This window comes from Patagioenas fasciata, chromosome 4 (genome assembly GCF_037038585.1).
Source record: "Patagioenas fasciata isolate bPatFas1 chromosome 4, bPatFas1.hap1, whole genome shotgun sequence".
Taxonomy (NCBI): Eukaryota; Metazoa; Chordata; class Aves; order Columbiformes; family Columbidae; genus Patagioenas; species Patagioenas fasciata.
The window spans coordinates 81353995-81364472 of NC_092523.1; the positions used below are offsets into that span (position 1 = coordinate 81353995).

Below are 10478 nucleotides of genomic sequence, written 5' to 3' on the forward strand. Positions count from 1 at the left end.
CTGGACGGACGGGGCTCTGAGCACCCTGAACTGGTGAAGATGTCCCTGCTCATGGCAGGGGGGAACTGGGAAGATGGGAAGGGCCCTCCGACCCAAACCACTCTGTGATTCAAAATGAAGGCTGTTACCAGGGGAAGCTTAACTTCAGAAAGTACCTTAGTGGGTTTTACGTCTTCAGGTTAAATTCCTGCTCTGTTCCACCTGCAGCTGTCGGGTTTGGTCTCTGGCTGTGGGAGGAGAACGCAGCGGCACCTGCAAGCACATTGGATGAGCCCAAAAAGTGCCAAGGAGGGTCCCCGAGCCATCCTGTGCTCCTGGAAGAGCGGGTCCCTGAAACTAGACAGAGGTGATGCTGGGAACGGGAAGAAATCAAGCTGAAATTATCACCACCGCTTCTGTTCGGGGACTGTGCTGCTGAGAGAGACACAGGTATGGAGGGATGGAAATCCAACCGCTGTGCTGTGCCCTGGACCCCAAATCTGCCTGGCCCCCTGGCTCTGTGGCCCCACTGCCCTTTAAATCAGATGTTCCCCCTTTAAACTAGATACTCTGGGGTAGAGGCAGACAGAGTTTAAAAGACAGAAAATGGAACAAGGTGCACAAGAGGTAGCTAGGCATCTCACAGATCTTTCTTTGCCCCCAAAACAAGCTGGTCAATTAATCCAGGCAAAACCCCAGTACAGCAGATTTATGCGTGTGTGCACAAGTGGGACGAGTGCCAGCAATTTACTGGATTTACTGCTGCCAAGTTGAAACATGCTGAAAATGTAATTATGGGAGGATACTTGCAGATACAGGTGTGATGGAGGCAGGTGCTCAGTCGTATTTTCCTGGCCCTTTTTGTTCACTCCTCGGGTACCTGTTGCAGAAGTGACGCCACCCGCGGCCGCCGTGCTCCTGCCCAGCAGCGTGGGCCCGCGCCAGCCCCGCGTCCTTCAGCAGCGGCTCACGGTGCCCTGCGCCCGTTTGGTGACCGAATCCCGCAGACACTGACCCACAGCAGCGTCCCTGAGCCTGCACGCACCGCTGCGTGCCACTCAGGAGAGGAGGTTTTGGCATATCTGGGGCTGCAGGACGCGGTCTGGCCCCTGTCGACCTCCTGGGCCTCTGGGCATCAGCAGCCCCGGAGCCGTGGCGGCTGCACCGAGCGCTGGCTTTGCCCATCACGGCCACTTCTGCTGGGCACGTGTACACAGGCTGGGGAGAGAAAAATGTCGTTTTTCTGTGTTGAAATCAGCTGTGGGAGTGAATGGCACCTCTGCTTTTGGGTTTTGCAGGCTCCTTTTAAAGATTCACCTTTTTGTAGATGGTAATAATCTATGTGGTGATTTGGTTCTGGAAGCAGCAGTGAGAGGGACAGCTCTTTTCCTGACAGAAATGTTCAAGTCAGGATCTTAAAAACAAATAAGAGGAAGCTCAAGAAGCTGGTGTGATGGGAATGGATAGCTAATAGTATTTTCTGGTGAGTCTCTTAATGTTACTGGCCTAATGCTGGTCTGTCATCAAGTAACAGCTTTCTGTTTGAAACTGCTTTCTGAATGTGTTGAAAGCACAAATTAGAGACCAGCAGGCAAACGCGTGTGCTGAGGTTCATCTTCCCGCGTGAAGGGAGAAGCGTGCAGCTCCTGGCGTGCGAGAAGATGTGAGGTTACCTCAGAAAACCTGCTTGGGAGTAGCTCTGTGACAGGGATGTGATGACACTGACATCCTGGTTGGTAGCTTAGTAGTGTGGGTGGTGGTTTTTTTTTTTTGGTTTTGTTTTGTTTTGTTTTTACTTGAAGCTCTCAAAATAACAATGGAATAGTGTTTATGTACCATTTGAAAACCACTTAGCAAGATAAATTATATAATTGTATCTTTTATCCTGCTTTCTACTTCTCTCAATGATATCCTTAAGCAATAAGGCTAAAGCCACTAATGTCTGTGTGATTAGAGCATTGTCTGTGTGCAGCTGGGTAATTCACTGGATGTCTCAAGGAACGATCTATGAGGGATGTGAATTCCAGGTGAGGGCTGCAGACTCCTTGGTCACCGAAAGCTGGACTAACAGCCCTTCCCTTCTTCCTGGCCTGGCTGGACATCAGAGCTGTTCTGGTAAGCACAAGAAGCTGGTGCGGGACAGGGGTCAAAAGTGATTCTGGAGATCATTTCACAGTAGTTTAGGTAACCAGTGCTTGAACTACCTCTAACTCCGTTGTCTCAGCAGCTTTTCCTTAAGGTTTTTATGAACTTGGAAACATTCAGGCCCAAATACAGATGAAGAAATATGTTCACAGATTTCGGGTAGAGATTCTTTGACTTGGATTTCCAAGTTACAGAACAAGGTTACAGGCTTTTATCCTCAAGTAGACCAGTCCAAGAAAATGAATCAATGGCATTTAGGCTAACGAGGTTGCTTAATGTGTGCAAACTAGAAGCATTTAGGAGCAATGTACCTGGGCCTCTGAGATATTCCAAGGGAGCTCTCTGTACGTGCTGAGCTTTGCCAGGTTGAATGGGCCTCGAAGGTGTTCTCTCTCCTGCAAATATTGAAGTTACAGTCTTTGTAGGTGATTTACACCCGCCCCCTCCAAACAACAGACTTGAGATCCTACAAAAAATACACTGCAAAAGCCATTTTTCATCCTTTATTTTTCAATTTTTTACTCCTATTTATTTATTTGTATCACATTTATTTCTCATATCACAGGATTAACAAGAAAAGCAACCAGCAAGGGGAATAAATGGAATCTGACTGAAAATACATAGTTTTTGCCATTTGGGTAGGAACTGATTGTCATTCAAAATGTCCAGGCAGAAGCAACGTGAGCACAACCACATGAAGACCCGGGAACTGGTGAGTTCAGTTCAAATATTCAGACTATATCTCTGATATTTGACTTAATGACAGTCATAGATTAAGAGATGGACAAGTTCCAGGAACAGGCTTGCGCTTTAGAGGAGGAGCTGAAAGAGTAATATCAAGGACCCGTTGCTGAACAAAGAGAAATTTATTTTAAATCAAGAAACTAATTTATTGGATTAGTTTTGCCCACCGTTTAACACTTTCAGAACAGTGTTAGAGAGTCTTTTTTGCCGACTTTTTGGTATCTCTCCGCGTCCCGTGGTTCCTCGCCGTGTCCCCGTGTCCCGCTCCCTGCCCGTGGTCGCGTTCCTCTCTGTCCCGTTGACCGTGCCAGGTTTTTTTCCTCCGTCTCCGCGCCGCTGCCGCCGCGCCGATTTGTTTCTTTCTGTGCCCTGTTCCTGGTGCTCTTCCGGCCTCTTTTCCTCTGTCCCCCCCGCTGCTTTGATCTCTGCCTTGTTTTTTCAGAGCCCTGTCCCTTTTTTCTCTTCTCGCTTTTGAAGAGAAGCTGCCAAGTTAACGTATACTGCGATGAAGTTGTAGAAGGTGTACCCGTCATTAACCAGTTGACATGAGGTAAATGCTTTCTGACCGCCTGCACGATGAGGGGATATTTTTCACCTTTTAGATCCTTCTGCACGACAAGAGGGAGATGGAACGTTAAGTAACACGTTGTTTAGAAGCTGAGAGCTTAGTTTATATTTGACTAATAATTAACAGATGTATTGTCAGCGAGAAACTAAACGATTATAACTAACATCGTCAAATGAAATAAAGAACGTGGCTCAGCAGTGCTGCTGACTCTGCCGTCCCGTTTCTTTCCCCGTTTCAGGCGGTGAGCCAGCCGGAGGACCCGCTCTGTCCGGCCGCAGGGCCCGTGGAGCCGAGGACTCTCTTGGCGCACCCCGGGGATGTCTCTGGAGAGACTCCTCGTCTCGGTCGGATCGCCGCGGGGACGGACGAGGACCTCTGGTGAGAAGTCTTTCTTCTCTGAAATTTGGGACCGGTCACGTGCTCGGGAACTGTCCGTAAGTCGTGGTACGGAATTTCGGCAGGATAGCGTGGACGGGGTTGCGAGCACCTTAGAGGTATACAGTAGTTGCTGTGGAGTTGTTTGTGCGGCCAGCTTTTGGTGTTGGTTGTTCCCGTGCTCCGTTGTGGTGCAAAGCTGGCTCTGTATGTAGCTGTGAAGAGTACCGTAGTTGGGTTTAATTCTTGGATGTGCCTTGGTTCTGACTATGCACTTGAACACCAAAAACTACAGCAGGAGCTGCTGTGGCTTTAACTTGCAAGGAGTGTGAGCGTTGTGGAGCCATCTGTGTTGCAGAGTGTCCTAATTGCGGTGCTGAGTGTTAGAGAGATTTGAGCTGGGTACCGGAATTGTTTTGTTTTGGAGACGGTGGGATAAACTTGGAGTACAACTTGTGAGGGCGGTGTGTCGTGGGTAGGTTTGAGTATTATCTGTGGAGTACTGCTGTAGGTGTTAATAGTTATTTGCTCGTATTTGTTACAAGATGAGCCGTGTCGTTCCGTGTGACGCATAATGGGAGGACGGCGTAGTAGCGGTATTCTGAAAAAGAGCCCGTTAGGGTGTATTTTAGCTCACAGGAAAGAGATTGAGGAACCACCTGGTGATAATGTGAATAGAGCAACCTTGATGAAATCTTGTGAGCAGAGGCCATTGTATAAATCGGACAAGGAAGGAAAGCCTGTGCGCAAAGCGCGGTGCTGCACCCGGGCGCCCCAATGCCGTGCCGCAGCGCGCCTCAGTGCTGCCGCCCTGTGGCGAAACTCGGGTACTGCAGCGCACGGCCGGGGGCAGAGGCGCTGTTCGCCCCGCAGGGCTCGCGGCCAGGTATCTGCGTGTCAGTGTCCGTCCCCATTTGTGTAAAAACGACATCCCTGCCTCGGTGGCTCCTTAGAACGTTTAAAGATGTAAATATTGCTACCACTAACATTGTCGATCCGGCTTCTTTCCTCAGTGTAAAGCAAAGGAGCGCGGTTTGTTGTTTCCTTTTAAAGGCGGCTGTTGGAAGCCGCGCGGGCAAAGGGCGTGGGGGTCCCGGCAGGGTGGCGAGAAGGCGAGTGAGGATGCAGAGCGGGCCAATCAGATCTCTCGGGAGGGCTGGAGGGGCGGAGCGCTGATAGGCGGGGAGAATGGCAATTGATGTGCGCAGGCAGCCAATCAGATTGCCAGAGGGGCGGGCGTTGAGGCCTCAGTACTGCGCATGCCCAAATTGCGCAGTCCTCAGTCAGGTCTGACCCTGTGGCGGGCACCTGGGCGCGGAGCGCGGGAAGGAGCATCCAATAGGAGGACGGCGCGCTGGGGTGAAAAGCAGCCAATCAGAGCGCACCGACTCAATCCTGTTTGAACAGCTGCCTCCCTGGCAAGCGCGTCCGTGGTGTCTCGGGGCGGGCACCGGGAGTTAACGGGGAAACGGGGGTCGAGGCGAGGGAGGGGAGGCTGCGGAGCGCTCATTTTGGCCTCTCCTTCCCCTTGCCCTGCCTCTCCGTCCCTTTTGCCTCTCTCTCCCTCTCTCTGTGTCACCTTGTCTTGCTCCCTGTCCCTATCTTTCTCTGACAAGCTGACCTGCTCCTTGCCCTCCTTTTGTATGGAATCACAGGCTCATTCTGCTTGGAGAAGACATGTGCAATTTTCTAATGACTTGACGGTTTAGAGAAACGGCCTGGAAGAGATCATTCCTTTGTCTTTTTTTGGTGTGTGTTTTTTTTTTTTTCCCCACGTGGGGAAAAAAATAAAAAAAAAAAAAAAAGAAGAGGCAAATTCAGTGCCTCTGCGGAGAAGCTGGCGACCATTTTTAGTTAAGAACGCACACCCCGTTGGCGAACGGGTCCCGCGGCAGTTCCACGTATTGCAGGTAAAAGAAGGAAGTTTGATCTGCCATAGAGGAACAGCCGCCTCTTTCCCTCCTTAGGGTCGAGCGTTGCCCTTGTCTTTGTTCACATGAATTTATGGGCACGCTGGAAATAGCCTTTAAGATTTATATGTAGAGTTTAATCTAAGTGGTAAGTGGCATGGGCATAGTTAATTTTTGAACACCTTGCTGCCAGTTGAAATGTAAGGGATGAAATGTGATGGGAAGTAATAAGTAAATTTGGGTTTGACTTCTAGGGTGTTTTTTTCCCCATTAGTGTAAATCAATGGCACCGTTGTCCTGTGGCTCAATCTCCGTTCTGTTCCGTGGAGTCTTCAATTTAGGATGTTCAGGTAAGAAAGTTTGTCCTTCCAAAGAATGACCAGCCATTGGTAGGACAGAGAGAGGCTTTTAAGTGCATGATCAGAATTTAAGCCAAATTCCACTTGACGTTGCTGCTGTTGGTTTTGGCTTTCACTGGTTTCCCCACAGCTCCCTAGTGTTTGGGAGCTCGGAGTGGGCATTTTTTTCCCCCAGGGAGAGGCTATGCTTAAGAATGAATTTGTTTCCTTAGAGGAGTGAGAGTCCGTTTGTGTAACACAAAGAGAAACCCCAGCCTAGTCGAGTTCTGAGTGTGTGTCTGTGAGATGGCTGCTTTACTTTTATGAGTTCACACCTGTGCAGTTGTAATGCCAAAGAGCAATGCAAGATAGGAGGGTTTTTTCCGCTGTGGGGGGGGATGCATAAAACCAGAGCTAAGGTGCGGTTGCAGGCTTGGTGGTGTGGCGAGTGGGGCGCTGCTTCAGTGGGAGCTCGGGGTGAGGCCCAGCGGGTTCTGTGTCCTGTACGCGTGGCTTTCGTGCCGCGGCTCTCTGTGTGCGTTTTTGTTTTGTTGTGTTTGTTTTTTGTTTATTTTTCTGCGGGATTCCCGCGAAACGCGGCGCAACCGCTCGGCCCGGGCTGCCGCGGCGGTCTCAGTGCTGCCGTCCTGTGGGCAAAGCGCGGTGCTGCACCCGGGCGCCCCAATGCCGTGCCGCAGCGCGCCTCAGTGCTGCCGCCCTGTGGCGAAACTCGGGTACTGCAGCGCACGGCCGGGGGCAGAGGCGCTGTTCGCCCCGCAGGGCTCGCGGCCAGGTATCTGTGTGTCAGTGTCCGTCCCCGTTTGTGTAAAAACGACATCCCTCCCTCGGTGGCTCCTTAGAACGTTTAAAGATGTAAATATTTCTACCACTAACGTTGTCGATCCGGCTTCTTTCCTCAGTGGATCCGTTTTGCAGTCGGTGACCCACGATTGCTTGGAAACAGCAGAAGCTGTTCGCTCCGGCGGAGCGGATTGAAAGGACCAGCCGCTGGAGGATGCTGAAGACTCCTGGGTCGCTGATGGAAGCAGCTTTGCATAAAGCAAGGGGTACGTGAACATGGGCATGCAGTGACGACTGCCCAGCAGGTAACGGAAGCTAAACCTTTACCTCCAACGCCCGACAAAAATAACACCAAGAAATGCCACTGAAAAAAACACAGTCAGGGAGGGTTTTTTTAAAATTTCCTTTAGTTCCCCCCCCCTCTCCCCCGCCCTGCTGCGTTTAGTGCAGTGAATGACCCATTGGGAGATGACTGTGGATCTGGCTGTTGAAGGGTGTCTGAAGGAGAAGGAGATGTGTGTAGGGCAGGATTGGTTGTGGGGGTGAGTGTAACTGGTTTGGCTGTGGGGTTGTAAATTCTTTTTGGAGGCTTCCTAGTTTCTGGTGTCATCTGTGGGGTGAAGCGTCTTTCTGTGTGCAGGTTTGAAAGGTGCGACGTACGGAGCTCCATCATTTGCCACCAGAACTCCAAATCACAGAGACAACGTTGCTGTGCAGCTGCTAAGGACAGTGTGTGTCTCAGGTAGAGTAACGTCCTTTGTGCTCTGTGTGCGTGTTCCTCCCTTGAAACGAAGGCGCGCTGCCCGGAGTTTCACGTTCCGTGTGGTACCTGCTGGGCTGAGTCTCCTCCCTACGCTCGGCCGTTTTAGCCACGTCTCTGCTCCAGCCCAGTTCGGGAGCAGAGTGGGTCATCACTGACTGCAGGGCGGTTGCACCTTCTTCAAGCTGCTAACACAGGAGGATGAATTTGGCTTTCTGCTCACATCACACATTCAGATACTGGGCAAGTTGTGTATCTCCTTCAAAAAAGAAACACTGTCAAGGGGCTGACAGAGCGTGAGTTTCACAACACAACAAACCAACTCTGCTAGGCTTACATCGTTTTGGTAGTGCATAGCATGTTTCACTTAATCCCGTCATTGCAGGTCCCTTCTAGAGCCTCCATTGTCAAATCTTGCTGGTTATTCACCCAATTTCCTTTCCTAACTGTCTTCCCTTTTCCCTTAGCGTCTTGAGAAGCTTGATCCTGGGGTGTCTGGGGGTTGCCAGCTGACAAAATGACATTGCTGTGGCCTTGCTGAGAACAGGTGTCCCTGTGAGCCACCTCCCGGGAGCAGAGCTGAAGTTGAAAGGCGGCCTGAAAGCCCCGGTGAGAGTTTTCGTTAAAGAAACCGGAGATGATGGGGTTGACGCTGCTATTGAAAAAGGCCAGCCGGTGAGCAAAGGGATAGATATAAATGTGAAAGAACTGCAACTGGACATCTGAAAGGTTGACATAGTCAGAAAGCATCATCAGAGTCCACAAGGGAAGCCAGGAGAGGGTGAAAAGCAAAACCACAATAATGAGCATTTTGATTACTCTTTGTTTCTTCTTTGACGTGCTGTGCCATCGCTCCTGGCTGTGCTTTCCCACCGTGGGCATCGCAGTGTTGAAGAGAGCAATGCTTATCCTGGCGTACATGATAACAGTGAGCGACAGGGGAGCCAGATAGATGTTCGCAAAGAGACCTGTTGTGTAGATCTTTCTCATTCCTGGGTCAGGCCAGTCCTCTCGGCACCAGTATACGGGGTGGGTTTCGTTGCCGTAGCCGAGGATCACCCTGAAATGTTTCTCTTCTTGTACGTGCAGCATGACGGCAGAAGGACACGTGATTGCGATGGCCAGAATCCAAGTGACGGCTATGATGATGACTGCAGTTGAAACGGTCAGCTTCTGCTCGAACGGATGAACGATGCAGCGAAACCTGCAGCAAAGATATCCGGCGACGTACGTAGAGAAGCTGTTTAAGGAACGCTCACTCAAACAGGCAAGCATACGTTCACTTCTTCAATTGCATGCTTTTTAAACAGATTAAACATGATACTCCAGTTGTTGGAAGCTGTGCTGTTGCTGGAAAAGTTACCATCGTGCGTTGCAAAGGGCCTCAGAAGGGAAACACTGATCAGGAAACTGGAAATAAGTTAGCAGATGCCAGTGTGAAACCAGCCACCGAAAGGACAGAGACCGATACAAAAGCCACATCTCTGATCCCAGGTGGCTGTCTCCTCCAGCCAACATCAGGAAACCGCAACAAAGAGGATAAGAAATTAATAGGAGATTTATAGCCGAATTAGAATTAGGGTCCAAAGAAGCTGTCACTGGTGACGGGAGAGCAGTGGTACCTCGCAGCGCAAGGAGCTGATGCGCTCTATTAAGATTAGGTGAAAAGGTAAGAGTGAATTTATAAACTGTTTGCGAAGGAGTGACCCAGCAATGTGAAATGTGTCTAGAAAACCATCATCTTAATACTGTATACAGGGTATAAATAAGAACAATTGGACGAGGGAAATGTCCCAGGACAACACTGGCAAATAGGGTTCTCCAAGCTGCCTAGAAAAGAGGGGTATGGCTATTGGGTGGCACTCACAGCAGCTCCCTTCTCAGGTTGGCCAGGAGCATTCCCGTGCCGGGGGGCGGCTGCCGGCCTGTGGGCCGGGGGCTGCGGCTGTTTGGGGCGCTGCCCCCGCTTTGTTTTCCTAGGGGAGCCCCCCCCTGCTTTTTGGGGGTTGTGGTACGTGCACGTGTAAATGACACAATGAGAGTAAATGACACAATGAGCTGCCTGTCGGGGCCGTTTCCCTCGTGTCGCGTGACGGTGTCACTTGTGGCGCCCCAGCGTGAGCAGGGGCCGGCGATGCGGGTGGGGGATGCGGGGGTCAAAAGGGAGTCCCCCTGAAAAGAGGGGGTCACAGTCCAAACGTGCCTGAAAATTCCCGGGGGAGGAGAACACGTGTTCGACCTGTAAACACGAGTGTGGGAATTGCAAACAGAGAAATCTGTCCTTGGTATTTATATATTGCAGGATGGCATTCACGTGTATATCAAATGCTTTTATATCAACGCCCTTTTCTACTCTATTATATAAAGGATTTTTAGAATGTAAAAAATTCCTGTTGATGGTTTTAAAAATACCAATATCTTGTCTATATGTAAATTAAAAAATGAAGGACTCGAAAATGAGAAAAAATTATATAGAAAGCAATTTAAAATAGAGAAAAGTGTGAGTAGGTAGAGCTACCTGTAATGACTGTGCGTTACATAATCTAAACGGATATTAAATATCATCTCTATGTATTCACTCATACCCGTGTACGTATTTTTTTAGTAAGTGCAAATAGATATCTCCGTCTAAACCTATGTAATTGTAAATATGTCAAAATCTGTAGATCTGGAAAGATCCTGAAGCAACGCGGGGCCGTGGGCCCGACGTCCGCTTCCTGCGGCAGGCAAGAGAGCGAGCCCCTCTCTCCGGGTGGCGAAGGCTCCCTCTGCGCGGCGTGCGGCGGGCCGGGGGCCAACGTGCGCGGCAGGGTCCGTGCGCGTATCCTGGAGCGGGACGGCTGCCTGGCGAGCGAGCC

At 50.4% G+C, this 10478-nt stretch overlaps 1 long non-coding RNA gene across 3 annotated transcripts; it reads left to right on the forward strand.

The window, feature by feature from the left end:
* Positions 1–9656, forward strand: LOC139827879 (uncharacterized). Of its 3 annotated transcripts, none has more exons than XR_011738997.1 (9): positions 1–429; positions 1952–2094; positions 2690–2836; positions 3311–3418; positions 3675–3814; positions 5996–6071; positions 6980–7126; positions 7501–7602; positions 8088–9656. It is a non-coding gene; the product is annotated as an uncharacterized lncRNA (long non-coding RNA). The 3 variants fall into 3 exon arrangements; XR_011738998.1 differs by having other exon boundaries at positions 3346–3418; XR_011738999.1 differs by lacking the exon at positions 5996–6071.
* The last annotated feature ends 822 nt before the right edge of the window (positions 9657–10478 follow it).